Raw genomic sequence first — 24,426 nt, forward strand, 5'->3', positions numbered from 1 at the left:
AGAATGGTAGTTGCAGAATAATGTCTTGTTGTGTTTTATTGTTTTGAAAACAAACATGCCCCTCCTCTCTAGCTGCAGTCTGCTGATTCAGTTGAAGAAGCAAGGTCAGCTTTCATGACTCTTTTTCCTTTCTTCCTCTAATCTAGAAATATTTTAGAATATTCATTGTTCACTGCCAGGGAGCTTTGTGTTTTCCTTCTTAGCTCTGCAGTCACTCGGAACTCCTGGGTGCTTCCTGCTACTTCTGCTCCACACCCCACCATGTTTTGAGCTGAAGCAGCTAAAAAAGGCCTATTAGTTGGGAGAGAAGGAGGAAGGTTACAGGTATGCAGTCAGAGGCTGTCAGAATCTGAGGTATTGATGATCCTGAAATTGTAGAAAGTCTCTGTCTGTCAGCCCCGCTGCCAAAGCAGAAGCCATAATTGGTCTGTGCTGGTTTCCAGGTTGTTTATTCTGTTTAACATGTTCTGCTGCCCTGCCCAGCTCTGTCCTGCAGGGCAGCGTGTGGGGCTCTGCCCTCAGTGGGATGTTACAAACATTAAATACCAGAAACTCCCTGGGCTGGATTTACAATAACGTGCCAGTATCTGTCACCTACGTTGGACAGTGTGTCCCCAGCCTGAACCAACAGAAAAATGCCAACACCCCAGTGACACATGGAGGGCATGGAGAAGGAGAAAAAGGACAAGGCACACCCAATTTCCTCCATCTTGTCCCATTTGGACCCCTCATCTAGAATCCTAAAATTTTGCTTTTGCACCTGTGCCACACTTAATTATTACTTATATCAAACACTCAGAGCTTGTAATTCATCCTGTAAGATGGAAAACTCTTTTCCATGGACAGAGATCACAGACAGTGTCTCTGGGGGCTCTGTCCAGGGGGGTTCCTGACCCCTGCCAGGGTCCCAGACCTGCCAGGGCAGCCAGAGGGAAGCCCTGGATTCCCACAAGAGGAGGCAGGGCTGCCAGCAGCAAGTGAGTTAATTTGTATTTATGTGAAAGACTTTAAAACTGGCCAGTGACCCAGTGGTCAACAGGATGGTCACTCCCATGCAGTGATGTGGATGTGCCTTACCCTGCTCTGGGAGGGATGGCAGAGATTCATGGCAGAGAATAGCAGGAATTCAGTCACTTGGAGTGACATCAGATTTCTGAAGAGTGCAGCTGCTGGTGTGCAAAACAAGTGCATCCTCTGGCAGGAGCAGTCAAAGATGTGCATGGAGGGAAGGCCCCTGGACCAAGGGGGGAGATGAAGGTGTTGCCTCATTCTGTTGATGAAGAGCAGGAGGTAGCACCTTCCGTGCCACATAAGATGTCTTGGGCAACAAAGATTTCAAGTCCTCTCCCAATTAAATGACTGTTGCAATTGAAAATAGGCAAATCCACGCCTCCTTTTTCCAGGCTGTTGTGATAAAATGTGGAGGTGTCTCTGCTGGTGACAGGATGGTCAGATGGCTCAGAGTTAGGGCCTGAGCCCTTGGAGCAATCCTTCGCCAGTGTCTGCATCGGAGCCAGGATTTTTCAGCTTTTGTGTCTTTTACCATCTGGGACTGGGAAAGAAGGTACAGAGACCAATATTTGCAGTTACAGTTGAGAATTGTCCATGAGTGGCTGTAAGTTAAGGAAATATTTTCCCTCATCAACTTCCTGGTCATTGGCAGCTTTGGTGGCAGGTGGCAGATGGCAACGTAGCTGTTAGGGCAGCCAGACTGATGAGCAAATTTGGGAAGCTGCCCCCTGCCTGAACAGATGTTCCTTTGCACAGACAAGTTTGGAAAGAGTACATCAGATCACCATGTTTAATAGCTCTGATTTCCACATTGGAGAAATCGGTGTATTTTGAGAATGGAAAACTTCATAAAGTTACTTCTACTGGTCTAATTCAATCAATGAGAAATACAAAAAGCACCCAGCTATTAAATAATTAGAAGTGATAGGCATGTCATAGGTTTTTATCCTAATTCTATCCCTTTCTAGACAGAGCAAGGAGATTATTTTAATGAAATAATGAGTATTTTACTGTGTAGTGATGCTTGGAGTAGAAAAGCTCAATGGAAGATTGAGAATATATGCCCAGATGACATTGAAATGGTCAATATTGCACCGTTATGAAATAAGTCAATTTTTAAGCTTTCTAACATTTAAAGTATTTCTTTAAAAGCTATTTTTTTTGTGTGTCTGAAAGTAGTTCTAAAAGCAATACCTCACTGACTTAAACATGCTGCTGCCACCCAAACCTTTGCAGTGAATTCTGACTCCAGCTATCACCCCCTGAGTCCCACAGCCGTCTGTGTGTGGGTGTCACCTCTGCTCATGTCAGTGTGTATTGCTGTCTTTGAATGTGCTTGCTAAACACCTGGCCTGTGGAGGAGCTCCTTTGTTTTCTCAGGAATTACAACAGAACACTGTAATTTCTGTTCAAAGCTTGAGAACAGAGGAGCAAGGTCCAATGGATTTACTTAAGGATTAAATATTTATATTGTATCAGGATTTTCAAAGAGCTTCCTGCGTAACTATTCCCATATAAAACCATAAATAAACCAGGCCTTAAAGGAAAAATGTTCCCTTAACAGTGCCAAAATATTAAAACCAGTATTTTTAGTATATAGTTGGTGACAGAGAAAAAGCCTGGTTTATCAGTGCAAGTGAAGACATTCTGAGGCTTGTACAGGTTCTGGCAGTGGTTATCCAGCAAATTCTATTTCAGACTAGATGCCTTTCTGACTTTTGAATTAGAAGGCCTGTAAGTCTAGGCTTGGATTAGCTGGATTTATTCAATCAGAAGTGTTCCTAGACCTGCCTGTAGCTTAGCTCTGTGAGGAGTTTGGTGCCTCCAGAGCAGCTTCACTGGCAGTAAATGTCAGGCTTTTTAAATCTAATTAATCTCGTTTCCAGGTGAATGCTGTTAGCCACTTACTTTGTGTCTGTTATGTGTCTCCCCAGCCTGTGTCCTGCGTTTCTCACCCTTCCATGCTTCCTGCCCCCTCCCTGGACTTAGTGCAGTATCAGTGCTTAATTCTGCACAGCAAGCTAAGCCAGATTCATCCCATCATCCCTCACTGAAGAGAGAGGCAGCCGAAGAACAGATTTGATGCCGTGTGAGTGATATGAAGGAAACATCATTCTGATGTCAGTGTGCTTTAATGCTGTTTTTAAGATATACAGATTTTTTTATTTTGCCACTCTTAAGTTAGATGCAGTCTGTTTGTGTACCAGCTTTCTGGGAATACCAAGAGCCTCTTTGGGTAGGAAGAGCTGCAGATAAGGTGTTTCTTTAAGATGGCTTGAAGTGTAATTCTGTCTGTGGCACATTAACCAGAAAAAGTGAGGAAATCCTGTTTCAGGTGATGATGAAATGTAGGTTGCACTTTAACAGTGATTTCTGTTGTTACCTATGTAAAGTAACTAACTGTGGTTTTGGGGAATGAATGGACAAACCAGTTCACACAGTGTGCAGCTGCACTGGCAATTTTGGCTCTTTCAGATTTGGATTTGGAAGAAGGAAGTTATGTGAGTCTCAGCCTGTACAGCTACTGAATTGTCATACCTAATAGTGGAAAGTCATGAGTCATGCTATCACCCTGTTCCATTTTCATGCCTCCAGAGTGATCTAACATGCTTAGAAGCTGGGTGCCTAATGATATCCTTTGAGGTTATTAACTTTGCAGGACAGGCTCTTTAACTAGTTATTCTGGTACAATTAGAAAATCAGTATTTCAAGTGCACAGAAAATGGCTTTTCTTTTCTGAAGACTCCTCATAGGTCAGTGCCTTTACTTGTCCTCCCTTAACCCACGAGCTGCTTTTAGTGCTCAGCAAGCTCTGGCTGCCCTCGTAGTCAGCCTCTCCTTTGCTCTCCTCCTGCCCCGTGGCATTCTGCACGCTCTGCTCACAGCTTTCTGCAGGCACAGCTGCTGTGTTCAACTGCTCTTCAGCAGTGCCCTGTCCTCTGCTTCTCACTCCAGCTTTGTTCCTCCTTCAGTTTTCTCTGGAGCCCCTCCTTAGACTATGGAATTGTAGAGTACCCAGAGTGGGAAGGGACCCACAAGGACCATCCAGTTCCAGCTCTGCACAGACACCCCAACAACCCCACCCTGGGCATCCCTGAGATCCTTGTCCAAACTCTCCTGGAGCTCTGGCAGCCTTGGGGCTGTGCCCATTCCCTGGGGAGCCTGGGCAGTGCCCCAGCACCCTCTGTGGGAATAACCTTTGCCTGATACCCAGCCCAGACCTCCCTGCCACAGCTCCAGCCTGCAAGATGCAGTTGGATTTTGTCCATTGTCATAACAACTTTGCTCAGCAATTGCTCAGCATCTTCAGCAACTCCAACAGCTGTTTTCAGTTTCTTTGAGCAGCTAAGAACAAAGATTTTCTCATAACTGGGCAGCAACTAAAATTGTTTTGCATATGGTTTTTTTGGAAGTTTCTTGCTTTACAGTGTTCCTGTTATGTCAGAGGGAATGCCCCAAACCCAGGTGCATCCATATTCCAGCCTGAATTACTGGGCACTCGATGAACACTATAGAAGAATGAAATCACCAGAGCAGATCTTCTCTGCTCCTTTTTTCCTCCATGTGATTTTTATCTCCTTTGATCAAATTCCTTATTCTTTTATTAGATTAAGAAATCTAAATTATATGCAGCGCTATTTCTCCACTTTACAATGATGCAGTGAGCTGGAAACTGCTATGTATGGCTTAGATTAGAAAAGAATAATATGTGGGAGAAGTTAGTAAAAATCTTAAAGCTTTTTTAGATTTGACTTTGTGAAAGGTTGTCCAGAAAGAGTGAAGTGACTAGAAATATAGTCCAGTTGTTGTTGGGTCTAGTCTGCCAGAGGCCATTCTTGAACCAAAAGCCCTATCATGAAGTTGAATTATTACAGTGCTTACTGGAATAAATACTATCAGCTGTCCTGCACCTTTATCAGTTCTGAAAGTAGATGGACATAGCCTCCCTTATTCCTTAACTGTGCTTTTATGTGGGAAAGTCAGAGGGTGAACATCAAAAGCTGCAGGGTGATATGAAATAACTCACTTAGCAGCAAAGATGCATTGCATACATTTTAAAGTAAATTAATTCAAATCTACCATAGCTCTTTGGGCAGCTATGTTGTGGTATAATTTTTCAGTCTTCTACAGAGAAACCAAGAATTCTAAGTTTTAGCCATGCAGGCTTCCCACTTCACAGGGCTTTTAAAGGTTTTGGATTTTTTTGGTTTGACTTAATGAAGAAAAGTAGAAAAGGCCGGGTCAGGTGGATGACGCAGGAAGCAGCATTGCATTGAAAGTCCTTAACTGCTGCCTCTAGGAACGCTCTAGGGAAGCAGCAGATCCTCTATATTTCTTTAAAAAGTGAAATATTTCCTTGCTAAGGGAAAAAGCACTCAGGGGAGAAGGCAAGAGATCTGCAGCAAAGGAGAAAAAGAGCAGCACGAGCATCGTGGAAAGACAGTGATGACAACAAGTAATGAATATTCCTCAAAACAAAGGCAAAATGTATTTATCTTTTGGTGGTCAGGAAAATATTTTCCCTTAAAGAACTTCTCAAGACACCCTCTCAAAAAACAACTTCCTGACCAATACCTTTTTGCTGTTGTTTTGTTGACACACCAGAACATCTTCAGTTAAAAATTATCTTTTATTTATATGCTATCTGAAACACGCATTCATCTCTAATAATTTTTCTGCTCTAAGTGCTGATTTATCTCTTTTTCTACTCTTTACACTTTTTGGCCCTTTTTGGGGCTAGTGTCAGTAACAGTAAAATAATATTATGTAGTCACTCTGCTCTTGCATCTGAGTTAAGTTAAGGGCAAAATACTTCTTGCTCCTCATATTTTCAGTGGGCAGAAAGAGGGGTGTCCAGCAAGGAGAGTCAGAGTCTCTTTCCATTGTTTTTTTGCTGTTTTTAGGCTGCCCACATTGCTGACCTTGAGTGACAGCAGCAGCCAGCAGGAAGAACATTTGGCTGCGTTGGCCACTGCTCATCTTCCCACAGAAACCATCATGGAAATATCACTGCAGCAGTAGGATTACGTGTGGGGTTTTCATTCTGGTAAAAGAACACTTCAGAAAGGTGCAAAAATCTGGAGTAGAATGATCCAGCTCACAGGCTGTGGCTTCCAGCCTTCTTTTCTGAATCAGTCTCCCTGCTTGGACACTCCCTGGTTTTAGTCATTCAGGAGCTATTTGGAGGCTTTCCCAGTGTGGGAAAGATAAAAACATTTGGTTTTGGTTGTCATTAAGCAGACAGTGTTCCCTTGATAAAAAGGAATTGTTTCCTGGGGAGCAGGTTGAGGCAGGAGACTTGAGACATCTCAGGAAAGCCTTTCTGGCCAAAATAATCATTTGGCTTCTTGGGAGATTACCATGTTTTTGTTCAAAACCAGCAATTGCCATACTCAGAATCCAGGTGTTTGATTAGAACACACACAAAAAACAAAATATAAAGGAGTTGCATAACTCTGTGAAACTCAGTGGCTTTGTAAGAATTTTTATTTCTTTCTGAATAGAGCTCTCTATTTAGCTTGGTAAAATTATCTATGTTTATGTCCGTCTGTAGTGTCTGAGTTGTTTTTGCTTAAACTACAGGGTTATTTACATTGAGTTGTATTTTTTTTTATCATCTTCATTAGTGCTAATGAAGGCTGTTTTCGAGGCCTGTATTTGGAGGCCAGCATACCATTTACAGCAAGCAAAACTAAATGCCAGCTCAGAAAAGAAACTAAACTTCAGCTCCCCTCTCCCCTTTTATCTGTTTTCTTCTTGTTGTCTTTTTTGAAGAAAAAAATGCTATGAAATGTGGTTACAATCAGATAATATGTAACAGAGAAATATAGAATGGTTCATCTTCTATCTCTGGAAGTTTCTTTCTCCTTGCCCATCCTAAAGATGGTCTTGACATATGCATTTTATTTTCCATGGGTCTGCTGTTGTCTCCATGGCATTCCCAAAATACCAGATTGTTTACTTTCAGTGTCATCAGCAAATTCATTCAGGTAGTGCCACACTCCATCTTCCTGTGCCAGGGTAACACTTTTCTCCATCAGATTCCTCTAAGAGACACAGACCCCTGAAAAGTCTAGAGTGCAGACTTAGAAATTTCTGTTTTCTAGATATGTAGCAGAAATTAAGAGAATTTCCTCTACTGAAGTCACACTTTCTATCCAAATATCTGTGAATGGACATCAGGACTTTGTTGGGGTTTGTTTTTGGGGTTTTTTTTTTGTTTTTTTTTTGTTTTTTTTTTTGGTTTTTTTTTTTTTTTGGTTTTTTGTTTTTTTTTGGTTTTTTTTTTGTTTTTTTGCCACTAAATTACCTAACTGATGGAATCCTGGTTTTCTCACATCCCATGCATCAGTGTTTGGCATTTTTGCAAATAATGACTTATTCCACTCCAAGTGGACAAAACCAGCTGTTACTTTAAACTGGAGTATAGTGATTTGCCATAGTGCATAAACAAAGGGAAGGAGAAGGCAAAATGGAGAAAGAACAAAAGAGTGATAATTAGAAAAATACCTATTTCAAGTATTTTCACTGTACATAGATACTGTATAAGAATATACTATTTAAAATGTTGTATTTTAAATACAGAGATTTCTGTGTGGAGTTGAACTAAAGCATCTTGAAAAATGGAGAGTCTCATTTGACCTTCAAGTTGTAGGAAGCCTGAAGTGATTTTAAAAAGCTTGTGAAGGTTTGGTTGGTTAGGTTTTTTTTTTTACTTCTAGGTGAAGGCTTCTACCTTAATCTCTTTGCAGTTCTGACTGCTTGTCCTTCTGTAATTGTGCAGTGCCAGCAAAGTGCAGGGTGTGGAGCATGTCCTGCCCTAAATTCTCCAGCCTGTGTAACTGGTGATGTCCCACTCTGACAGAATGGGTTTTATGAGCAGCCTAAGACAATTCTTACTTTCTACACAGGCAGTCCAAAGAAATTAAGGATTCACAGGAGGTGATAAGATCAAGTCCTCCTTTGTGGCATGATAGTGAGGAGGGCTGAGAAAAAGGCAGATGCTGCTCTGTGGTGAACAGGCAGGAGAAGCCCCAAGCTGCTGAAATATGAAATGGAGATTAACCCAATAGTTTCGTGTGTTTAGGCAAAGTAATTGTGATTCTTCCCTGTGAGGGAGGACTGTAATTCTGTGCCTCATCTCACTCATAAAGTCAGCAAATCTGTGAGAGTTTTTAAAGAACAGCTTAAACAAAAAGATTTGACTGGGAAAGGTAAATGAGAAACAGTTTAATAGTAGAAGACATACCAAGCACTGATTGAGAAGAAATGAGGAGGAGGAATAACCAGAGCTGATTTATATCTTGGTGTTTCCTTCCCGCAGGGAATTCTCCTAACTTTAGCATTTATCTTTATTTATGTTGGATAGTAATTAAAAAAAAAAATCTAATTTCTTTACTGGAATGGAAGATTATGACAAAGCTTCTTTTTCAAAAGGATGGTATGGGGGGTTTTTTTAAGGACCAATTTTGACATCTTGTCTTCCCCCACCACTTTTTGTCCTGGGAATGGCAATTTAGAGATCTCTACATGGATCACTGTTGATCTGGGGTCACTGACTAAGCATTTCACCCTCGTGGGTGATACTGATGCACACCCTGCTCTGCATCCAGAGGGCTGTGGCAGAGTGGAGGAGCAGCACGAAGGTGTCTCTGCTGGGGGAGACAGCCTGTCAAGAGGCACAGCTGATAAGTGATAATGGATTGTAGGTTGTGACAAAGGGGGAATGTTGTCATGTCGTGTGTGAGGAAAGGAGGAAGGTGGTGTGTGCTCTCAGAGGAAAACTATGACACATGTGGTGTTCTAGGTAGAAAAAGGAAAGCAAAATACATTGTTTCTGGAAGCTTATTGAGATGACAAGTAGGTTCTGTAATGATAGAGAAAAGCAGGACATTTATGCATCCGTTTATAAAGTTCATGTTTAATTCATCTTTGCCATGCAGATCTCCAGATCTGCAGGTGTGCTTCATCCATTGGCTGTACACAGCAGCCATCAGCTGTTATTCTGCAACAAATACTCCTGTGAAAGGGGTATTTATTCATGTGAAATAGGATTTAATTGGGATGCTCTTGATGTAGTTTTTCAGGGAGAAAAGACCTCCATAGGACCTCACACAAATTTCTCTGTTCATTGAGAGTCTATGAAACACCTGCCCTAGTAGTCACAATAACGGGGGACAAAACCCCCCAATTGGCTCATTTGAGGTGTCATGCTGCAAAGATAATCAAACTGTTACTTGATGAGTTTTTAGCCTGTGGGCTAAAATGGCTCTTGCACGGGCAATGCAAGTTTCAGCGGGTAGGGAATAATGAAGTGCAGTCAGCTTGGGGCTGGTCCCCAGTCCACAGCTGTGTTTGGGTGGTCCAGCATTCCAGCAGATCTCAGAAGGCTCCTTGGAAACAAGGGCCCTGTGCTGGCTCTCAGAGCCAGCAGGTTCCCTGCACTGATGCCAACAGACAAGAGACACAGGGTAGAGATCACTGATCTTTTTTTCAAGGTGTTTCGTGCCCTTCTCTTCCACCTTCCTCCCTATAACAGCGCCCTGGGAGTCAAGGGAGGCTGGTTTCAGCAGGAGTTAAAAGCTGCTCAGTCTGTTTGCTTGGGATTTTGGTTTAAAGTCCTTACAGTAACAGCAGCAAGCTCTTCTTGTATATCTTGACTGTGTCAATGTTGTCCTTTGTTAGTGGGAGGGCAAGTTGCATGAGTAAAACATTTTTTTTTTTTTTCACTTGGACTTTGCAGTGATTTTCAAGAAAATATGTTGGATGCAGCTAAGTATATTCTCTATGCAGAGAGAAAGTAATTTTTATTTTTATCCCAGGTTTTCTTCTGCTTTCTTGCTGAACTGAATGATTTTGCTCTAAGATAGGGCACGGGGAAGACTGACAGCCTGAGATCTGTTTGCTCTGATATGTGGAGAAGAACGTGAAAGTATCAGGTTGGGCTATTTCAGTGAAAGGAAAGGTAAAATAAACTCTGGAGTAAATGGGCTGTTTTTCCTAGGCATTAGGAAAGGAGTGCCAAATTATCTTAATAGATTATATTGTGTGCACAGTAGTTCTGCTCTTGCAGGCTGAAACCCGAGCTATGCTGGAGCTGTTCCGTGATAAAGTGACTTACCTTTCAATTCAGCTGAAATTGAAAAATGCTCAACTGTTGTGGGCAGAGCAGGGTATGTCTTCTAGAAATAGCTGCCAAAAAGCTCACCTGGCCTATAGTGTCACCTTGTCTCTAGATATTGCAATTCTTTTCGTGTGTTTTGTGGTGCATCGTGATTACGTGGTGTGCCATGATTGCATGTGCCCCTAGAGCTGCTTTATTTCCTAATAACTAATGGCTTCTGCTGCAAACCTCCCAGCACCTCCCTCACAGCAAACAGAAAGGAGGGGCTAGCTGATCCCCACACGATGCAATAAATGTCCCCATGTTACCTGAGAGTTTGCTTGACTTTCTGGACTGACCTAACTGCTTGCAGATGAAATTTGGTGATAGCTGATTTTTTCAGGTGAGTCATGTTCCTAAATTCTTGCCCTGTAAGTGGTATTAGAAACCTCTTCAATGTTGGACTGGGATTTTCCCTCTTAAGTGATCCTTGTTCTTCTCCACTACCAGCTGTGACCCTCTTAGGGAAGGGATGGATTTAGGCTGATGGTAGCTATCAGGGATTTCTTTTATTCTTTCTTGCTTTGTGGCCATAGAGGATCTGTTCCTACCATAAGGTTCCCAGTTCAGAAAACAAAACTGCAGATTGAACTTAAAGATCTTTTCCATTCTAAACAAAGTTATGATTCTGTAACTAAGGGGGAAGAGAAGGAAGTGTTTGAAGGGGAATTAGCAGAGTAGTGTCAAAACATCCACGAGGAGATGGAGAGATAGTCTGAAATTATTTGAGGCATCATGCAAATCCTGGGGAAAGTTATTGTAACTGTTGTGATTGTCAAATAGTTACACTGGAGAACTTGCTGAAAAAGGGTGCACAAAATGTTCCTGCTGGGAGGCCAGTGTGTCACTGTGGGAAAGCTTTGGCAGTGATACAGGACCAGCAAATTCTGGCTTTTTCCTGTCCCTGCCTCTCATCCCACTGCTGCTTCACAGCACCCTCAGCAGTGCTGACCCAGCTCTTTCTCAAGCCACATCATAAACCAGTTCAGTGTATTTGATTAATTCACAACATGATTCCACAAGATTTCTTCCTGCACAGGTAAGGGGACAAGAAAAACATAGCCTGAGTTGCTAAAGGTAAGAATTTCCAGAAAACCTTAAAGCTACTGCCAAACTTTCTGTGTTTAAGCATAGTGCCTTTTGGGTTTCATAAAAGAGAGCAGCAGGGGATGGGGTTGAGTTTCCACTGTGAATACACTGCATTGATTGTCATAGGCTTGTTGTCAGACCTGAAGAATATTGAAATTAAGGCTTATGAATGTACACATTTAATAAATTAATTTGCCCAGGCTCTGTCTTGGAGTTAAACTACAGGTAGTCTAAATCTGGAAGAATTAACCTGCTATAAGAAAATTTTTCTGTAATGTAAAGATCTAAAATTTCATTGTCACCTGTGGGCATTGTTGCTTGGTACAGTGATTAGAGCTGCTAATAGCTTTTATGGAGTGTTTGGCACCTGGCAGTGCAAAGGTGTCTTTCTTCTACTCTTCCTTGAGTTCATAATTTGACTTCTAGGTCATAGGAGTCATAGTTTTCATCTTCTGTCACTGTTTCTAAGATGATCTACTTGTTCTATGAAATACTTACATTAAATTCTTTCTGTCCTGCTAAACACTATGACTTTCTAACCTGAATTTGAATGCTGAAGTTTACTGAAGGGGTTGAAAATCTACAAAAATGCCTGACTTTAATTTGTAAGAAATAGATCATCCAGTCTCTTTAGACTTGATCTCTTTATATTCTTTGAAGCTGGGGTACACAGGATCACTCTATTGTATTTATTCTTCAGCCCCTCAGTTTGGATGTATTGACAGCAACCATTTTATTCTGTCTTTCTAGAAGATTGCAGCTAGATCAAATAATTCCTGAGTAAGTATCATCTAAACAAGATTTTATTTTTCTCCCAGCACAGATCACCTACCATCTCCTTTTTGTATCTATGCTTAAACTTCTCTCTATCAAAAGACTCGCACTGCATTCCCAGACATGATTTCTTTCCCTCCTGGTCACTAAGGACTGTCTTTCTTGCGGGACATTTCTGCCATCCAGTTGTTAAAATCCAGGTTTCTTGGACTGTGTTCAGTGTAAGATCAAAGAGGAGGGATGTGGTGGCAGTCTTCCAAAACCTATACTGGTTTCCAGTGCAAATTGAGACCACCTTGATGCACTGTTTACTGTGGCTTCAAACACCTTCCAGATAAAACAGGCATACTTGGGTTCTGCTGTTTCTCTGACTGCCACCTTTTTTCTCTTCTCATCCTGTTGGAAAGGGGTCAAGGAAGAGAATTGGCAACAATTTTAACAGAGGATCTCTGTGGGCTGTGAGTACTCAGCCAAGGAAGAATTTTCAGGAAGCCAAATATGCTGAGTTTCAGGCTGGTTTGTACTGGCAGGGGTGGAGGGGGGTGAGGGGGAGGGAAATATGTTGTTCCTAAAATAGCATTTTGTGCTACAGAGATTTCAAGAGCTAAAATGTTGAGTAGAGTGAAACACCTCTCCTGCTTTGTTTTTTCTTTGCTCTCAATGACAACAGAGAAGTTGTTCTATGCTATTAAGCTGTAGGAAAAATACTGTTGCTGCTACCATGTACTAACACCTACTACTTTCCTAAGAGGTGTAGCGGAGTGGGAGCCCTAATCTGTGTGCAGATTTTATTTAATCTCTCTGTATTGCACCAAGTATCCTACCTCAAAGACTACTCTGTCAAGGTCAGTGTATGTTTTGGCTGTTAATAACAAAACTTTTTTCTTTCTTGTGGCAAACTTAGGGGGTTTGCACACTACTTCTAACATCCTTGCCCAACTGAGCTGTGTGTTTTGGCAGCAACTTTCCAGCCTGGCAATCTGTGTACCTCATGTCAGCCCTTCCTAATAGGACTCTAATCTGGACCTAAGATTAGCAGGAAGAAATCCAAGATGAGGGATGGCCAACAAATGTCACAAGGCTTGGAGAATGTGGACAATAATTCAGCTGGTGACACCAGCACGAGCCTTTTGGCTGCTGTTCAGAGAAGCAGGGATTTGTAAAAGTTTAAGTTGCTGCACCAAGTGGCTTAATGTTTATTTTCACAGCTTCTCCAGGGTTTGGGCTGAGGACAGACTGATCCTGTGATTGCAGAGATCCAGGGAGCTAATAGACCTGACTTAAGATGCAGGTCTTTCTGTTTGGCACAAATTAATAAAGAGAGGGAGATGTGCCTTATTCTGAATATCAAAGTTTAAAATGTACTGAACAGAGAGGTTTAAGATAGAATGTGCCTGCTTTGCATGTCTTCTTGTGATGGAGCTAGTGCTTCAGAACTAGCACCACTTGCTTTGTATTTCTGTCTTCAGACTGTGGGCTTTGTCTCCAAGGTCATGAGGTCATGCAAAAGTTAAAGAGAGCATAATTTCTTGGAAAAACAAAAAAATACTTAGAAAAATTGAGTAGTAAGTTATTTTTTAATCAAATGATATGGATAAATAGTTCCCTTTGGATGGGTCCTAAATACCTTCTCTTTAGCACATAGCAATTTCTTGTCCTTGCAAGAATGGAAAGAGCTTAAAATAAAGAATAATCAGGAGGCATATTTATTTTGGTACCTCTCTGTGGTCCATGAAGCTTATGCTAATATACCAACTTTGTGTGGCCTTGTGAGTTTTCAGGGCATGCACACACTGGTCCCTCCAGCAGCACTTCCACCTGATAGGAATTGACCTTGGATTGCTCCATGGGCTTGGGCTTCCTGAGGCCTCTGAAGTCAGCACACATACCTCATTTTCAGGTTTAAAATAATCTCCAAATTTAAACTGAGTCGGCTTTACTAGCACTGTGTGGGATTCCCTAGAAATAAGAAGGATTTCTTTATTTTGATTATTCTTTATTTTATATATCAGACTAGGATGAGATTGAAGGGTGGGGGAGCTAGCAGAAACTTTGTGGATATTTTTCTTTATAATTAATTAATATGATAATTAATATTGTTAGATATATGAAAAACTAATTAAAAACCTTTATTCTCTATAAGAACATGGAAATTTTGAATGCAGGGCTTCTTAAGGGTGAGAAGGAAGTTTGTGATTAAGGCAAACCTGTACACTAACTTGAATCTGGCACTGATTACAACAGGATTATTCAAGTACTTTAAACTTAATTTAGACTTTTCTCAGATGTTTAAAACCAAATCACCACTGAATTTCTTCTTTCGATTCCCTGCTTGAATTTCAGTGCAGAGGGAATGTATTAGATGACATTGATATAGTCGGACCATCCTTTTCTGATGCTGCACTTATATTTTATCCAGTGTTGTTTTTTTTTTTTTGTAATGTGCCTTGTCATCTTCATCAGCTTGTCTTCTAAATATTGGAGAAAAGGGGAAGAAAAGAATTGTTCCCTTTATCTGCAAAAGGAGGAAAAGTTTTCACTGTGCCAGCCAGGTATTTTCTATTGACATTTTATTTCTCTTCTTTCTGGAGAAGCGTGTTTCAAAGGCTCCCAGTGCTGCAGAGCTCTCTGCTGCCTCATTTTTCAGAGCTGCTGATGTTAAGAGGAAAAGTTCCTTAATGCAGCTTTCACTAACTCCAGGGAATTCTCTTGAGTTTCCTCTTCCTGCTCTTTTCCCTTTATCTGAAGAGTAAATGTTTGTGTTTATTGGAGAACTTAAGGCAAAAAAGTCTGCAGGCTGTGCTGCCTGTCTTCCACAGAAACCAAGGAGATTTTAGAGGTATATTTTCCTTGCAGTTTGTGCGAAAATCTGATTTGGAAGGATATAATTTTGGTCTTCTAGTTTGGCTTCTTCCACCTATAGTTATAATTTCCCTCCTGAATCCACAATTTTGTCTTTTTGCTCTTGAGTGAGAGGAGTCACTGCACGGCAAAAAAAAAAATCTAGCAGCGAACCAGAACCCATCAAGAATCAAAACAACAACAACATGCTTCTCGAAATTAACATATGTGGTCGATAATGATGAAATTCTAATACTGTAACAACAACTTTGATGAAATCAATGTATCTTACAGCATATATGGTCTTTCTTGCTGTTGGGCTCTTTTGCTTGTGAAATAGGTGTTGATTCTGATCCCTGTTGTAATGTGTAATGTAACTTAAAGAATCTCAAGGGATTAAATGAAGCTCTCCAAAACACCAAGAAGATGTTTGGTTGGCACTGCATCATTAATTCATTACCAGCCCCTTAAATGGCTGTGTTTCTGATAATGGCAGTAATAAAATACATGTTTACCTTGTTTCTCTGGGGTATTGCAGAGATCATTAATTAAGGTGTATAAAACAAGGGTTGCACAAATACAGTACTGCATTTTAAAAAGCATTTTTAGCAGCAGGAGGAAGGGATAAACATTGCTCTGTTACTGGTGAAAGATTTTGTGAAAATGTTCTCAGTAGAATGAGTTCTGCATACTCCTAGCTGAGTTTCAAATAAGGGAGGAGCTGATGGGGTTAGAAAAAGAAGTGTTAATACATTTATAAGTGCAAATAACACTATGGTTTCTGTGTTTTGTTGATACCTTCTTTGGGTTTGAAAATATATGTCTATATATATATACACTTTGCTATGAAATGAATAGATTCTCACATTCATCTGGTCATCCTTCTAAGACTCCTCTTGGTGAGAAATATTTTGAGCTTTTTTGTCTTTCACCTCCAAGGCAAGAGTAGGGTTCTAGACTGTACTACTTAATGAAACCCTGGTATAAAACTACTCAGACTGCTGAGCTTGGCTTCCTATTGGGAAGAAAAATAATTACAGTTACTTAGTTAAGCTTAAATCTGTGTCTGAACACAGCAGGTAATATTTTCCACTCTGTTAGCACTGAGATCTAAGGTGTGAAATGTCATTTTAGCTTGCTGTTACAGGACTGCAAAACTTCTTAGTGCAGCTACTGTATTATCTGAACTCACCAAGACATTTCTCTCACAACTTGCCAAGAGCTTCTCAGCTGGTAAGTAGTTTCCTCTGTCTTACAAGGAAGGTATGAACAAATTCAGATGTTATGGAGGGATAGAGAAAAAGGAATATTTGCCCTGTTACAGCTTATAAAAGTTCACAGGGTTAGGTATTCTGTAGCCACTGCCATTGACGTCTTGATGACCCAAAAATGGATGAGGCTAAAGGAAAAAAGCAGTGGGCAAATTTTTGTCTATAACCTAAAAATGGTTTTCTATGCATGTACTGCACAAGAGCACATTATGTATGATTGGATATTCCTATATAAAAGGCTTCAGTGAAGATTTTATGCTCTGGGAAATCTGGGGAGACTCTGTGGCCATCAGAAACTGGGAATGGTAAATACATGTATGTATGTTTGAATCTCTACAGCTGTCTTGCTTTCTTTAAGCTTGTGTTATTCAGCCAAATATTATTTTGCATTTGTTTTGAAGTGTAACACAAACAAAACCACACATTTTTAGTGATAAATCTGCACCAGAGTACAAAGCTACTTGCATTTTCTATTTGCATCTATGTAAATAGCCCCCCCACTGGGCATAGCTGTGGGGAAAATGTTGTAAAAATGGAAAGGTTTTGGCTTAGGTAATTGTTTGTTTTTAAAAGCATGGTCATTAGGAGAGTCATCATTTTGACCATGTTCCTGTATGTTGTCCTCAGTTTCTTCTTTGGTTGTTTTCTGCAGGGTAGTTTTTTTTTGTTGTTGTTTTTTGTTTGCTTGTTTGTTTTTTTAGGTTTTCTTATGAAAGCACAAAAATTCAGTTTCAATTGATTTCATTAAGACTTTGGAGTGTTGTGCTTGGATATTTACCTGGCCAGGAGTGCTGGATGAAGTGACAGTAGAAAAAGTCTCAGGAAGGCAGTCTCTCCATCATTCCATGGCATAAATTTATTTACTAGATAATGATCAGTGATATTGGTTTATATTGGTTTACTTGGATCAATATTGCTGTTGACTCTAAATCTTGAGTGAAGACCATTCTTTATGTCGTGACAGTTCCTTTGTGAAGAACATGGTTGCTGCAATCACATAAATATTTGCACTGCTGCTGTCAATCCCACTTCATTTCCATTTGTTACAGAAATGTAGGCAGTTTTTAGGTACCCAGTCCATTTTGGGGCCATTATGGGGTAGTTTTCTATGAGTACTGGAATGTGGAAATTGCTGGGGAGGTAGCAATCCTGCAGCTGCTGTCCTTCAGAGCAGCTGTGCTATTTGGACTTTTCCAAAAGTGGGGCTTGGGGAAAAAATAAAACACAGAAACACCTCAGCCACTGGTTACCCTCAAATTCTATTGTGAGTGTTCTTAAACTGGCTCAGCCACCGAATCATTTAGGTTGAAAAAGACCTTAAAGACCACTGGAGAGAGAGACTGGAGGGTGTTTGGCTTTTTTGTACATGAGGAAGTCTTATAAGAAGCCTGGAGGGGAACTTTTCATGTGGGTAGACAGTGGCAAGAAGAAATGGCCTTAGGCTGACAGAGAGTAGGTTTAGATGGGATATTAGCAAGAAATTGTTCCTGTGAGGGTGCTGAGGTCCTGGCACAGGTTGCCCAGAGCATCTGTGGCTGCCCCATCCCTGGCAGTGCCCAAGGCCAGGCTGGATGGGGCTCTGAGCAGCCTGGGATAGTGGGAGGTGTTGGAGTGACAAGGTCTGTAAGGTTCCTCCCTACCCAAACCATTCTGTGATTCTGTGCTCCTGACACTGCCAAGTCCACCACTAAACCGTGTCCCCAAGTGCCACATCTATGCATACCTTCAAATACCTCCAGGGGAAAAAAAAAAATCACAAGTGTAATAAATGCTGGTGCCGTTATTTTTGATGTGGGATGAGGATGAGCAGTGGAAAAGGACAGAAAATATTTGTTAATATGTTAGCTGCTGGATGCTAATAAGAAGTTATCAACTGAGATGTCTAAAATAAAATTAATTTGCCAGACAACCTGTTATCATTAAAGAGTTAACTCCTGACTTGGCTGAGACTCCCTTGTGCAGTGCTGGGATGCAGAGTGGTTGGTGTGCAGTGGGTAGGGCAGGGGTTTTTATTTAGGGTTTTGCTATAGGGCTGCTGGTTGTAGAGGTCCTAAGAGAAATAGCAAGAGGAAAATGGCTGTGACATGTGAACTGGGGGAATGATAGGGAAAGGATTGCCTGCAGAAAAGCTCTGATGTAGGATGTTTGCCGTTAATTATGCTGAGGCAAAGCAAAAAACCCTTCTAGTTCTGATCCATGCTTTGATCCTGTAACCTGCACAATGGCTTTGCAACAACTAGCTTTAAAAAAAAAGTGACAGTGGATACATATACTGGACTATGTGATGCAGAAAGGAGCCTGCAGAAGCTGCACCTTTGAAGTCTCTGACAGCTGCTGTTCTTACCAGGTGAATAATTAAATAGGGTTGAGGCAGAATACATTCATATTTGGGCTACTGAAAAATACATGACACGTGTAGGTGTGTCCTCAACACCATTGCCTTGTCTCAGCTCTAAAATGTTTGCAGGCCTGTTTTCCTTAATTCTGGAGAAAAAAACATAGTGAGGCTGATTGAGCCTAAACAGGTTTCACAAAAAAAAATCAAGAGGCTCTCTCTGCGTTGTGTTGCATCAGTGGCCCTTCTGTTTTCTTCTTTTTTCTCTATTTCTTCATGGTGATCAAACAGTCTGTACTACTTGGAAGGGTCAGAACATCTGTGAAGCTGTGTAGGTAATGCTTAAGCAATCTGGAAGTTCAGCTTTTGCCCACATCTGTCCTGGGGGCAGGTTTTGGCCCAGCAGCCACAATTACCAGAGGTTTCCATGTCTTGTTTGGCTGTCATGTAGTGTTCAGCAGTTTGCAGGATCTGTCTGTACAGGCTGCTTGTTGTCCCCACCTCGTAATTATGTTGCCACACTTCCCTGTCTCTGTAGATTTAAATGCTGTAAATTAAAATGGATTGCAAAACTGGTGTGGTTTTTCAAGGCATGAAGGGTTTCCGGGAGCAATGAGTTTCTCCTTGCCTGTTGCTTCTTGGGGATGCTGTTATGGATTTGAAATGCTGCTGTTGGTAAACAAAAAATGATTTGAAATGTATGAGCTGGAGAAGAGTGATTTAACCTTCAGGCTTCTAACAGCAACACTGATATTTGTTGTTAATTGCTTGAAGCAAAATCTCTTTTGCAAAGAGGATTATCATCAGGAGTTCAGTCTGGGTGTAAATATGCCCATCTTTGAATCGTAGGGTTTTATTTCTTTATGCTGCGTTAGCTTCTACAGTGCCTGTACAAAGGGTGGATTATGACCTTCCTTTTAATTCTGTAGCTAAATGAGAAGAGTTTTATCTTTGTTGTTGCTGTTAGGTGATATTAAAGAACTGGAAGTTCAACAAACCATAAGGAACTTCTATTTTTTCTGTAGAACAGCCATTTTATCATTTTCTTTGCTTCATTTTCTGTCACCAGTAAAATCTCCCTGACTTCACAGGCTGCACAAATCTCTCTGTGCCTCAAGACCTTTGGTAATGCATTATGTAACTTTATTGCCTCCTTGCTGGTGCTTTCTGCTTGTTTGTGTCAGTGTCGCTGTTGTCACAAATGGTGTGCAGTGTTGAACCACAGCCATTTTCTGCTCTGATTCACTGTTGCTTCTTACTGAAAGTGCAGGAAATATTTTAAATCCAAAGGCTTAAATATAAGTTAATTCACGTTAATCCTTGTTGAAACGCTGGTCATTGCACTGGAACTTCTCTGGTCGTGAGTTTGGTCCAGAAAATGAAATCAAAGGAGCTAAGTGACCTTCTCCTGCTGTTACTAAAGAGCCAGGAATTAAGTCAGTATGATGTAAAAAAGTCACAATTTCAGTTATTTCTAGCACACATGGTGTGTATTTATTTTCTGATGATTAAACAAGCAGAAAATGCTTTCAGGCAAAAAAAAACACGTATTGGAAATTATTGCTTTTATGTATTATAATTAATTGCCTGCTTTGGAGAATCTCTGTAATACATCCTGGGATGGAATGTAAAAGAGAAAATAATTTTATGAAGATGTATTGTTCAGGCATCCCCAGTGCTCAGTCCATTTAAAACTCATAAAATAATTAATAGACTGACAAAGTAAATTGATGAGACAGAAATAGTCTGTGACCACTTTATATTGCTTTTTTTGACCTCAGCTATACACGTGCTCTGAAGCAACAGGCATTTTTCTTTCTCTGTGTGTTCCAGGTTAATTGTAACTCTTCTAGAATCCTGATTAAAGAAAAATGTCTTATGTATGATTGGATATTTTCACCCAAGATGAAAAACTTACTTTCAGAAACTGGCCAAAAATTATTTTGTCTTAAAGGACTCTTGCTCTCTGTAGCTTTCTTCCAAAACCTATTGCTTGTCATTAAGTGTAATTTTGGTTGAAGCTGGTTCATGATGTTGAATATAATGTCTGAAAGACTTGGCTGAAGAGGCTGATCCTCTTCTTTATGGAAATTACATCCCTGTGTAAAGTTGTGCAAGAAAAAGCTCATCAAAACCAGTCGAAGTACAAGGAGACATCAGAGACCATTTGTGAATCTGAATATACATTTATTGGCATATAATCCTTTGCTCTTGCACAAAACTAATATTTTTCCATTTTATGCAGTTGAGTTGAAAAGACAAATACCTCAGCAGACAAGATTCTGAAATGGCTGCTGTCCTGTTTGAACCATTCTGAAATATTCACCTCTTCCAGTCCCCCTCAGCTGCTCATCCTCCCTTTTGCTGTCCCTCCATGACCCCCTGCAGCCCTGGGGCTGCCATGGACAGTGGCAGCACTCGGTGAGGTTCAGGTCCACCTTTCCCTTCCCACAGCTCTGGCTCTGGCAGCAGCCAGCTCTGCATCCCACCATTGCAATCTGAGTGCAGATTTGGCACCACCAAAACACACGGAAGGTGAGGACGTGGAGTAGCTGTTCTGTTAAATACCAGCTTGGTTGGCCTTGCTCTTGGTGGGGGAAGTTCTCCTGTGCTCTTCAGCTGAGGATGTGGGGCTGTCTTTGGCAGGAGGGCAGTATTTGGTTGGTAGGATTAGGATTCCCATCTTTCCCTTTGCCTGTCCTTTGGCACAGGACCGTGGCTCTGTTTGTAGCTCGTCCCTTCTGTTTGATCCAGAGGAGACCGAGAGGCAGCCATACCCTCGGAGCAGCTTTTGCTCCTGTGTCTGCAGCAGTGCTCCGTGGGATTCCTGGCTCCTGGGTTTTTCCTGCTGGAGATGAGTCAGCATCAGAGAGATTTGTGCTGCTGCAAAGATGCTGCCCTCAGTAATTCAGGTGGCATCACATATTATTTTCCTGCTCCAATTAGTGCCTAAAGCATCTGAGTTGCCTATATATTCTCACTTGAACCGTGCTTCAGGAAGTTCTTGCGTGGGCTTTTCTCCACAATTCAGTGGCTTTCTCACCTCCAGTAAGATTTGGAAAAGCCTGGAACATCAGCCTGTGAAATAGTCTTTATCCTTCTTTACCTCACTTAGTGTCATCTCTCTGCCACTTCTGAGCATAGTTCAAGTGGTTCTACTAGCCACTTAATGCCTTATAGTTTAATTGACTGGAAAATAGTCACTGCTCAGTATTGGCTGTTTATTCCTTAAGATGAAGGGCCAAATATAACCTTTTGCAGGAAACAATTTGAGTGTAAAAAGCCAAAAAGGCAGGCACGTAGCTCTCCCTAGTTTGAAGTAGACCTCCAAAAGGTCAGGTCAGCAGGCATTACTTGGGTTACACGTTTTGACCTCAGAAATCCTCTGGTTCCTTAAAATCTCCATATGTTCTTCAGTACTTTCTTTACAAAGCCCAAGCAAAATCAATGTACAATCAATCAGAGAAAAATCAATCACAGTCTTAAAAATATAAAGAAAATCAAAAATAGTTGTACAAAATAAAATATTAAAAATTAAGTTGAAAGGAAAATCTCTTAGCAATCCTGAATATAAACTGGAATCTGCCTTTGAACCTGGAATGCAATAAAAGCTTTAAAAGTTTGAACAGTGGAGATTCAGGGATCTGTCTGAGCGTACCAAATTGCATAATTCTGACTTTTGTAGCATAATCTCAAAGCATGAATTTGTTTGTGTGCATTAAACAAATCCACATATTTTCTTTTCTTATAATTAACATGGCATCATATGGGTGCAAGATTTTTATAATTGCTTCTGAAGCTCACTTAGGAAATAGAAAAATAAATGTACTGCAAAGAGACATGAATCTGCTCCCATAACAGGCAAACACCATCTCATTCTTCATGGCTTTTTATTGTGAATGACGCTGAGTAACAAGATCCAAGTCTGAAATTTGCCCTACTAATTCTTAGGTTGCCTAACTTGGACTGCTTTATTATAGAAAATAGAAAGATGGGATTTTTCTTCCCTTTTCTTTTAACCCTAGGAGGATAAGCCAGTAATCAAGAGTAACAGCAGATTGCCTTGAAAGTTTGTTTCTTCAATTGCTATGTTTGGTATTTCCATTTTCATCATGCAAGGATGGCCTGGAGATGAAATTTTTGGTGTTTTTTGGAATCAGACATTCAAAATGGTCTCAGACTAGGTGGAGAAGAGCTGTCAGTTATGTGCATGTAGTCCTTGTCAGAAATGCTTAGTGAAACATGGCTGCATGGTTAATTATAGGGACACTTCAAAATAGTGTGATTTATTTACTTTACTATTCTAGCAGGCACTGAACATCTGGCCACAAGAAATGAAGCCCTTTTTAGAGAACTGAAGCAGGGAACCCAAATGAAACAACATAATAAATTGATGTCTACACTTGGAAACCTTTCACAGTTGTTTGTGCAGTAGTCTACAACTCCTAAGGCAAAGCAGCAATGCTTAGTGATGCAGGTTGGAAATGCTCTCTACTTCTCAAGTGTGGGAAGGAGAGTAACTCCTCTGGTCATCTCCAAGTTTGTGGTGCTGAGTGCTCTATAAATGTACCATTGTTTGTGCAGATATGATTTTCTGGATACAAATCTAAAGCAAGTATCCCGTGGTTGGAAGTGGTCCTTATATTTTATCTTTTTGTTTCCTGTTGTTCACTGGGATTAGTATGGCCTCTAGTGACTGAGGACTTCTCGCCTTCATTTTTTCTACATTGCAGGGCATGTGTCATGCCGAATTTCTGAGATCTTTTGTCTTCATCTGGCTAGACTACAACCTTCTTCTGGCCCTACACATTTTTCACATGCTTCCAGGCTCTGCAAGTTCCTGTCTTTCCAGTATGAGTCAGTTTTTCTGAACCAGAAGGAGATGGGACATTTTGTTATAAATAAGTTAATTATCCAGTAGTTTTAACCTGTTGGTTTAACTTCCCAAGTGTACAGCTCTTTAATAAGAACAAGGTTTTTAATAGGCCTCGATAAGCCTTCTGTATTCATCTATCTTGATGACATCCAAAAGTAGGCTAATAACCAAATTCCCTGAGCCAGAATACCCACAGCTATTAGTTTGTAAAATAGTGTCCCTGAGAGGTTATTCTGCTTGACCCACTTTCTAAACTGGATTCTACACCTGATGATTTGTCATGGATAAAGAAATTTGGGTATTTTCCTTTGTTTGATGCCGAGTGCTGTGGTCCTAGGCAGCACTGGGAAAGAAAAGTAATACTTTGTTAGACATGACTCCCTAGCTTGTGTCTCTGAAGTTTCTGCTGGAGGAGGATTTTTTTTGGGATGCTTGAAGCTCATTGTTCTGGTTCTTGAATACGTGTTTGACAGGATTCTACTATTCTTGTTTCTTTTTGTTTCAAATTCAGGCTTTTGTCAAAACCTGTACTGGCATTTTTCATGAGCCTTTGCCTTGCAATGTGTGTTTTGTGATTGCTGTGGTCTGCCCCACTTCTAAGATGGTTGTTTTGCCTCTGATAATCTAATAGGGAGAGAAGGGCTTTTTAAAGAGGATTCAGTCCAGCTCTGTTTGCATTTAATCAACTTAAGAGTTTGAATCAGAATGGCTGGGAACATTCAGGCCTGAAACCATTGCATCTAATTAAAATATTTAACTGGGACAGGTCATGTGGGAGTCTGGTCCATGTCAGTGGATCTCCAAAGGGGAGCCTATCACGTCTACACTCCTTAGAGTGAGCTGGGGTAAATTCTGGCCATAACAGCTCACGAAGGGTGGTGAGCTCCACGTGGCACTGCAGTTGTGCAGAGCAGTGTCACGGCACTGTATTCCATGAAAAAGAGCTTTTTGCATGATGTTATTCCAGGCCAAGGCAACAGGAGAAGACTGAGCATGTCCATGAGTGATGGCTGACAATGAATGCTGTAGGCACAGTGGAAGTGAAGTGGAAAACACAGCAGTGTTT

General features: G+C 40.9%; 1 protein-coding gene across 5 annotated transcripts in view; it reads left to right on the forward strand.

Moving 5' to 3' along the window:
- LOC110470362 (fatty acyl-CoA reductase 1) overlaps positions 1 to 24,426 on the forward strand; it is a 133,586-nt gene that overhangs the window by 46,246 nt on the left and 62,914 nt on the right. Inside the window, exon 1 of one of the 5 annotated variants that reach the window (XM_021529909.3) lies at positions 2,990 to 3,100. The exons of the other annotated variants lie outside the window; for them this stretch is intronic. The gene's annotated coding sequence lies outside the window, so the exon portion shown is untranslated. Of the gene's footprint in view, positions 1 to 2,989; positions 3,101 to 24,426 lie in introns of those variants that run through there. 5 annotated transcript variants of the gene reach the window in all.

This window comes from Lonchura striata, chromosome 5 (genome assembly GCF_046129695.1).
Source record: "Lonchura striata isolate bLonStr1 chromosome 5, bLonStr1.mat, whole genome shotgun sequence".
In the NCBI taxonomy this organism is placed as follows: Eukaryota; Metazoa; Chordata; class Aves; order Passeriformes; family Estrildidae; genus Lonchura; species Lonchura striata.